Consider the following 9,447-nt stretch of genomic DNA (forward strand, 5'->3'; position numbering starts at 1 on the left):
ATAATCTAAACTACATAGAAAGATATTGCGATTAGAATACAATAGAATGAAGGAAACCGATAGGCATTCGGTAAGGGTTTACGTGCGTAATATACTACTAAAAAGGCACTTCGCGCGGGTTGCCTTAAGATTTTGCTACTATGAACAACAACAACTCAAGGCAATGGGCACTTCCCGCGGGTTGCACTGTACTAAAAAAGACCCAAAACTACAATGTCGAGTTGCCGTGTTATGCTACACAATTTATTACTTTATGTAAACTTATAGGAATTTTTGAAATATTTTTCGGTTTTTTAGAAATTATAAAGAACTAACAGACCCGGTCACACGTTTTTGTGGCTAAGGTATTCATTAAATTAAGTCGGTCCAATCTTGACTTCAGCGACGATATTGATTACTCGAGGTTGAGTTATGTTACGCAGCATGATGACAACTCATACTATTTTAATTGCAAAGTGAGTGGTGATAGTACAGGCAATTTTAAATAGTTTGGAATAATTGACTACGTCATCCTGGTTTGTAGCTGTGTCAACTCTCTTGGACCGAAATTCTAAATTGTCGCATTAAGATCATCGATATCTTTTTTTTACCACCAATATAGGTCATTCAATCAGTCATTTATGGTTATCATATTGAGGTTTCATGTCAGGAAAACTTCTCTTTCGAGTCAATGAAGTGACAGAAATCTGTTGGAAATGCTATTAATCCATGGAGGTGTCAACTGCAACCCTACCCATTTTCAACTGATTCTACAGTCGCAATTTGATATTGTTGCAAAAACACTCATATGTTAGTTGTTAATTGATGATTTTTTATGTGTCGCCACAAATTAAATGATTTTAGGCATGCGATTAGCCCGTCAGTAACAGTTGATCCAGGAATAATTGGAAGAGTCTGGCGTAAATCACATCTTAATAAAATTACATCAATAAATTGCGAGAGTATAAAATGTTCGGTTGGACTCGAACTTAGCCTTTCCTTATTTGTTACAAATTGTTTTGGGCTATCGACACAACCTTATACAATTGAACAATAACAAAAATATTTTAACAAAACAACAATGATAACCTTCAAAATATTATTTTTTTGTTTTCTCTTTTTATATTTTTTCTTGTCAACTCGAATAAAATTCTCTTATTATTATCTTCATCGCAATTTTTCCATATTTACTCACTTTCTAATCTTTTTCTGGCTTTACACGAATATTTCAAGACTAAAATTACCCAGATCGGTATGGCCGTTCTCGTTTTTTTGCGGCACAAACGAACAGCAATTCATTTTTATATTATATTATTATCAAGCGACAATTTTTTTAATTCCGCACAGGACCATTCAGTAGGGAATCGACCGAGCGAGTGATCTTAACCCCCTCCCGTACCACCGTGCCCGAGTGACGCCTACAACTCTACATACAACGCATAGTTAGTTGTCGAGCGGCTTTTCAAAATTTTTAACTCGTGATATCTTTTGAATGGAATGTCAGAATCTAATAATTCAAAAAGTTATATAAAGGTTTTGAAGCGATCTTAAAAAATAAATCATTTATTTCGATAAGGATTAATACAAAGGAACTAATAAAGAGCCTTTTCAAGGAGTGGTATTTTAATTAATTTTTTTATATAAAATCGCTTATTGTGACAATACTATAATAGTTAGAGATATGATGTCCGGACGTTTTTTGTAGATAATGATAAGTTCTAAGTAGTACATCACTTTGTTATATCTTCAATCGTTTTTGCAGCATTCGCGATTAAAGAAAGTTTTTTGGTATTTTTTTTCATTATCGGAGTTTTGGTAAGGAACTCTACTTTTTTTATACTAAATATAGCCTATGTCAGTCAGGGATAGTATAGCTTTCCAACGGTGAAAGAATTTTTAAAATCGGTGCAGTAGTTTCGGAGCCTATTGGAGACAAACAAACAAAAAATCAAACCTTTCCTCTTTATAATATTAGTATAGATAATTTATATGCTTTTGATCAGAAAATATTTTCAAATTTATATAAAATATTCGGCAAATATTATTATATCATTATTAACCCTTCGGCACAAATTGAGATTGTACCCCTCATAAATAATTAGTGGGTCAATATGACCCAATAGCAAAAACACGTCAGTATGGTAAAATTATAATGGCAACTCATTTTTTATACTCTCGCAACAAATGTTGCTAAAGAGAGTATTATAGTTTTGTTCTCATAACGGTTGTTTGTAACACCCAAAACTTAACGAGTTAGATATAGGGTTATATATACCAAAGTGATCAGGGTGAAGAGTGGAGTTCAAATCCGAATGTCTGTCTGTCCGTCCGTCCGTCCGTCCGTCCGTCCGTCTGTGCAAGCTGTAACTTGAGTAAAAATTAAGATATCTTAATGAAACTGGGCACACTTATTTCTTGGCACCACTTGGACCACTGCCACGCCCACAAATGGCGAAAACCGAAAACACATAAAGTGCCATAACTAAGCCATAAATAAAGCTATGGAAATAAAATTTGGTATGAAGGATCGCACTATGAAGGGGCATATTTGGATGTAATTTTTTTGGGGAAGTGGGCGTGGCCCCGCCCCTACTAAGTTTTTTGTACATATCTCGCAAACCAATAGAGCTATATAAACCAAACTTTCTGCAGTCGTTTTTTTAGCCACATCCTAATACAGTCCAAAAATAAAAGAAATCGGATCATAACCACGCCAACCTCCCTTACAAAAGTTAGGTTGAAAATTACTAAAAGTGGGTTAACTCATAACTCATTTGACGCATTTGCAGACAAAAAAGAAAGAGGCCGAAATGCGTGAGTATGAAGAGCTTGACAAGCTGGCCGACAGGGGTAATGCTCGAAAATTTTACGAAAAGATCCGGCGACTAACTGAAGGTTTCAAGACCGGAGCACACTCCTGTAGGACCCCCAGAGGTGATCTAGTTATTGATAACCAGAGTATACTGAGTTTGTGGAGGGAGCACTTCTCCAGCCTGCTGAATGGCAGTGAAAGTACAACAACAGGAGATGGCGAACCCGATTCCCCAATCGACGACGATGGAGCAGATTTTCCATTGCCCGACCGTGAAGAAATTCGAATAGCAATTACCCGCTTGAAGAACAATAAGGCGGCGGGGGCCGATGGATTACCGGCCGAGCTATTCAAATACGGCGGCGAAGAGCTGATAAGGTGCTTGCATCAGCTTCTTTGCAGAATATGGTCGGAAGAAAGCATGCCTGACGATTGGAATCTCAGTGTACTCTGCCCAATGCACAAAAAGGGAGACCCCACAATTTGCGCCAATTACCGTGGAATAAGCCTCCTCAACATCGCGTATAAGGTTCTGTCGAGCGTATTGTGTGAAAGACTAAAGCCCACCGTCAACAAACTGATTGGACCTTATCAGTGTGGCTTTAGACCTGGAAAATCAACAACAGACCAGATATTCACCATGCGCCAAATTTTGGAGAAGACCCGTGAAAATAGGATCGACACACACCATCTCTTTGTCGACTTTAAAGCTGCTTTCGACAGCACGAAAAGGAGTTGCCTTTATGTCGCGATGTCTGAATTTGTTATCCCCGCAAAACTAATACGGCTGTGTAAACTGACGTTGAGCAACACCAAAAGTTCCGTCAGGATCGGGAAGGACCTCTCCGAGCCGTTCGATACCAGACGAGGTTTCAGACAAGGTGACTCACTATCGTGCGACTTCTTTAACTTGATGCTGGAGAAAATTATAGGAGCTGCAGAACTAAATAGAGAAGGTACAATCTTCTACAAGAGTGTACAGCTACTGGCGTACGCCGATGATATCGATATCATTGGAAACAACACCCGCGCCGTTAGTTCTGCTTTTTCCAGACTGGATAAGGAAGCGAAGCGTATGGGTCTGGTGGTGAACGAGGACAAGACGAAATATCTCCTGTCGTCAAACAAACAGTCAGCGCATTCGCGTCTTGGCTCCCACGTCACTGTTGACAGTCATAACTTTGAAGTTGTAGATAATTTCGTCTACCTGGGAACCAGCATTAACAGCAATAACAATGTCAGCCTGGAAATCCAACGCAGAATCACTCTTGCCAACAGGTGCTACTATGGACTAAGTAGGCAATTGAAAAGTAAAGTCCTCTCTCGACGAACAAAAACCAAACTCTACAAGTCTCTCATCATTCCCGTCCTACTTTACGGTGCAGAAGCGTGGACGATGTCAACATCCGATGAGACGGCACTAGGAGTTTTCGAGAGAAAGGTTTTGCGGAAGATTTATGGTCCCTTAAGGATTGGCAAACGCGAATACCGCAGACGATGGAACGATGAGCTGTATGTGTTATTCGACGACATAGACATAGTCCAGCGAATAAAAAAACAGCGGCTACGCTGGCTAGGTCATGTTGTTCGAATGGATGAAAGTGCTCCAGCTCTGAAAGTATTCGATGCAGTACCCGCTGGTGGAAGCCGAGGAAGAGGGAGACCTCCACTCCGAACTGCCAGAAGGAGGGATACGTGGCGCGCTGTTTTGGACTCGGCTATAACCGCGTAAGCGGTGTCTACGCCAGTCAAGAAGAAGAAGGGTTAACTCATTAACGAAAACCGTCAGAAACACTAAATTTCATTTAAGAAATGGCAGATGAAAGCTGCACTCAGATTTTTTTACAAAATGGAAAATGGGCGTGACGTCGCCTACTTATGGGTCAAAAACCATATCTCAGGAACTACTCCACCGATTTCAATGAGACTTGGTTTGTAATAGTTTCCTTACATCCCAATGATATGTTGTGAAAATAGGCCAAATAGCTTCACAACCACGCCTACTTCCTATATAACAGAACTTTGAAGACAATATGAATCGTTTACTTTACAATATTTAAAGTAAGTACTAGTGAAGATATCGGTGCAGAACTTTGCACAAATACTATGAGGCAGCCCCATTCTAAAAATCGCCGAAATCGGACCATAGGTTTTTAAGGCCCCATATATCGAACACGAGGACCTCGGTGCTTCTAACCTAATATTATGGTTTCCAACTTTCAATGGACTTTATGCAATATGTATGACGAATATGTGGGTCAAATTGTGTATTATATAATATAAATAAAGTTAAATAAATAAATTGCGAGAGAATAAAATATTCGGTTACACCCGAACTTAGCCCTTCCTTACTTGTTTTATTATTCAAACAAAAAATTAACAAATTCAAAATTGTTTTCAATAGGAGTCAGTAAAAAATAGATCAATCCTGACAATTTATACACTGCCTTTACACTATGTTGTTTGCATATAAATTTCAAGCATTTATCGCAACGAACTGAATGCTTGTTGGAGTTTTTAGTATGTGGACAATAAAAACACCTTTGTCTCTTACCCAAGAAGCATAAAGGAGAATTTTGAGGCTGCACGACCGTGGATAAACTGGGAGTGTCTGCTGCAACTGCTTCCTGGATGTTTTCCACAACTCTTTTTGCAGAAGGACCATAGGGTTACCAAAGATGTGGCCAAGTCTACTAAAAATAATCGCCGCTTAAAGTTTTTAGTTCTGTTCCATTCGGGATTAAGTTCGGTCCATATAACATATGCGTTATATCCCGAAACATCGACCATATTGAAAAGAGTGCAACTGGCGATCATTTCGTTTGGCGTTTACATGTGTACATTGCTACTAATTGGTCCAGCGCATCAACACCTGCTTTAGTCGCATTATAGTGATGTATTATTTCTGGTTTCTTTTTCTGATCATCCCTGGTCTCTGCCGAATGATGAAGAGTACTCATTACAACAACGAATTTGTATTTATTTGGCATGTAGGTCACAACAGTCACATTTTGTGTGAAAAAGAATTCCGAATAATACTCTGGTTTTTTCCTGACGACAATAGCTTGGAGGGGAAGAAACTTCTTGTTCTTTCTAACTGTTCCTACTACCGTTATTTTACGTCGTAGCAATTCGACAGCCAAATTGTAGGTTGTAAAAAAGTTGTCACACGTGACGGTATAACCTCTTTCCAAATTGCGTGATATTTATAACTACATTTTCACCTAAAGAAAATATTTTTGTATTGTTTGTTTCACTGCTATTTTTCTCATGTTGATAGCTTTTACCTTGGTTCTTTTCTGGCCCTTCCTAGATAGACATCCATATTCCACGCGTAGTTGGACTTGGAATCGCAAAGAGCCCATATTTTTATGCCATATTTGGCAAGTTTGGAAGTCTAAAACAGCATCTTCCACGAAAAGGTACCAGCTGCTCATCGGCGGTAACATTTTCATTTGGATTATACATCAGTTTAAGATTTTTGCTCCATTTGTCCCAAATATTTCTTATTGGAGCTAGCTTATCACGTAACCGTCTGGTTTCCATATCTTCATGGCTATCAAAACGGAGGCATCGTGAAATTTGCATAAATCGTTTAATATGCATAACAGCGCCGAATATGGGTCTTCCATTTGTTTCATCCCATAAACATCTCAAGCTTTCCCCGTTAGACTTCATTTCAACAATAATTTGTTTCAGTTCTAGTGACATGAATAAATCGAAAGCACATTTTATGCTAGCAACCAAGGAACGTGCGTGTTGTGAAGGGCCTGGTTTATTTGAAAGAATGCATTCTTGTCACATTCTGCTGCATTGCATTTGTTGCGGATCTTTATACCAAACAATCGTACCATCTTTTGCAGGAAAACATTCATTATTTCCTTGTGCTTCTCTGCTAAGACTTTCAATGCTATCAAAAGAATCTGTAGATATATCAGACTCCTTTATTTCGGATTCATCACATTGAAAATCTTGATCTTCATCAGACGCTTCATCAAGTGACTCGTCATCATCATTGACAATTTCTTCAATTCTTTGACGAGATAGAATCTATACAAATATGAATACATACCTACATATAATAAAAGAATCGCAATATTATAAAAAAATTAAATTATTACCTGGTTTCTTCGTTGCATTTTAATTGCGCAGATTTTTACATTCGCATATCAATTTTCGCATATCAATTTTCTACCCGAGCGTCTTCACAGTTGAAATAAATCACACAACTGACAACTTTTTCATAAGCTTGGACGTATGTAGGTATGTTTGCTGTATGTAGTAGAATACAGTTATCCCAGAGCAAAACAAAATTCACCAACTACATACATATGTACATACATAGCATAAAAAAAAATCAGAAAATAAAGTTCAATACCGTTATCACTAGGCACCGCAAAATTCACAAATGAGCACTAGCACGCTTTTTCTGTTTAGTCACATTTGAGCATAAATTTTCTTGGTGGTCAAAATGACCCACAAATTGTATACGCGTACGAAAAGTTTTTAAAAAATTATGTAAAACAAGTAAGGAAGGGCTAAGTTCGGGTGTAACCGAACATTTTATACTCTCGCAATTTTTTTATTTAACTTTATTAATATTATATTATACACAATTTGACCCACATATTCGTCATATATATTGTATAAAGTCCATTGAAGGTTGGTTCTCATGTTCGATATATGGGGCCTTGAAAACCTATGGTCCAATTTCGGCGATTTTTAGAATGGGGCTGCCACACTATAAACGTAGTATTTGTGCAAAGTTCTGCATCGATATCTTCACTAGTGCTTACTTTATATATTGTAAAGTAAACGATTCAGATCGTCTTCAAAGTTCTAGTATATAGGAAGTAGGCGTGGTTGTGAAGCGATTTGGCCTATTTTCACAACATATCATTGGGATGTAAGGAAACTATTACAAACCAAGTTTCATTGAAATCGATCGAGCAGTTCCTGAGATATGGTTTTTGACCCATCCATGTTATTTTTATACTCTCGCAACAAAGTTGCTACGAGAGTATTATAGTTTTGTCAACATAACGGTTGGTTGTAAGTCCTAAAACTAAACGAGTTAGATGTAGGGTTATATATATCAAAATGATCAGGGTGACGAGAAAAGTTCAAATCCGGATGTCTGTCTGTCCGCCCGTCTGTGCAAGCTGTAACTTGAGTAAAAATTAAGATATCTTGATGAAACTTGACACACTTATTTCTTGGCACCATAAGAAGGTTAAGTTCGAAAATGGGCGTAATCGGACCACTGCCACGCCCACAAAATGGCGAAAACCGAAAACACTTAAAGTGCCATAACTAAGCTATAAATAAAGCTATGGAAGGAAAATTTGGTATGAAGGATCGCACTATGAAGGGGCATATGTGGATGTAATTTTTTTGGCGAAGTTAAAACCATTTCTCAGGAACTACTCGACCGATTTCAATGAAATTCGGTATATAACACTTTCTTGACGCTCTGACAACGCGGGTGGAATGTGGGCGAAACCACGACTACTTTCCTTATAACTCAGTTGTGAATTCCATCTTATTCCTTCACTTTATAATATCTACATAAGGAACCAATGGAATAAATCTTTACACAAATATTGTATATCATCTCTGGCTTCATTTGTGAAAAAATTGTCGAAAACGGACTATAACCTTTCAAGGCCCCGGATATCGAACATGTTGAATTCAGCGCCTAAGGGTAAATTTTAACCGAAAATATGGGCATATTTCTTAGATAATTTAATTTTTCTGTTCCAAAAATTATTAATATCGGGTCATAACATCTCCTAGCTCCCATATACCTAATTATAGGTTTTTCAAAAATACGGTGGGCTTTATTCCACATATATGTATTGGTTAATATGTGAGATATCTTAGGAAAATTAAGTGAGCGTAGTCTTGGATATAGTGCAGTGTAGTTCAGGAATTACCTCAGCCCTCATTTACTATATATGACGATTTTCGTTATTCTATTAAACTTTATGCCGAATTTATGGTAAAATTTGTGTGTTATGTAAATAAAATTTCTTCAATAAATTGCGAGAGCATAAAATGTTCGGTTACATCCGAACTTGTCCCTTCCTTACTTGTATTAATATATGGGTGATTCTACGATAAGAGGTAACTTGTGCGGAAATCAGCTTAAAGTATTGTTTTTGTCCTTTATGTTGCTATTTTTTTAAATGAATCACATCATATTAATGTAGCGTATTAAATTATATTACAATTTACTGCATAATTAAAACATTTTTTCTGGAATTCCTTACAAAGTCTAAAAAAGTCTCTCCCCTGGCTTGTCCCGTTGCTACTTTTTATTTAACTTTCGGACAATACATATATTTTTTGTATGAGATGCTAAACCAAAACTAAGTTCAATCGGAAGTAAAATAATTAAAATTAAGTATTGTTAAATAAAAAACAAAATTATTTTGTTTATTTCATATAATTTTTATACTCTCGCAACAAAAGTTGCTAAAGAGAGTATTATAGTTTTGTTCACCTAACGGTTGTTTGTTAGTCCTAAAACTAAACGAGTTAGATATAGGGTTATATATACCAAAGTGATCAGGGTGACGAGTAAAGTTCAAATCCGGATGTCTGTCTGTCCGTCTCTCCGTCCGTGCAAGCTGTAACTTGAGTAAAAATTGAGA

General features: G+C 37.2%; 1 long non-coding RNA gene across 1 annotated transcript; it reads right to left on the minus strand.

Annotated features, from left to right (window-relative positions):
- Window positions 1-5,101: 5,101 nt before the first annotated feature.
- LOC128921519 (uncharacterized) lies at window positions 5,102-7,130 on the minus strand. The gene is made up of 3 exons (XR_008470957.1): window positions 6,913-7,130; window positions 6,079-6,841; window positions 5,102-6,015 (listed from the first exon to the last, which is right to left on the minus strand). It is a non-coding gene; the product is annotated as an uncharacterized LOC128921519 (long non-coding RNA).
- Window positions 7,131-9,447: the final 2,317 nt, after the last annotated feature.

The sequence above is a fragment of the Zeugodacus cucurbitae genome, chromosome 4, assembly GCF_028554725.1.
Source record: "Zeugodacus cucurbitae isolate PBARC_wt_2022May chromosome 4, idZeuCucr1.2, whole genome shotgun sequence".
Taxonomy (NCBI): Eukaryota; Metazoa; Arthropoda; class Insecta; order Diptera; family Tephritidae; genus Zeugodacus; species Zeugodacus cucurbitae.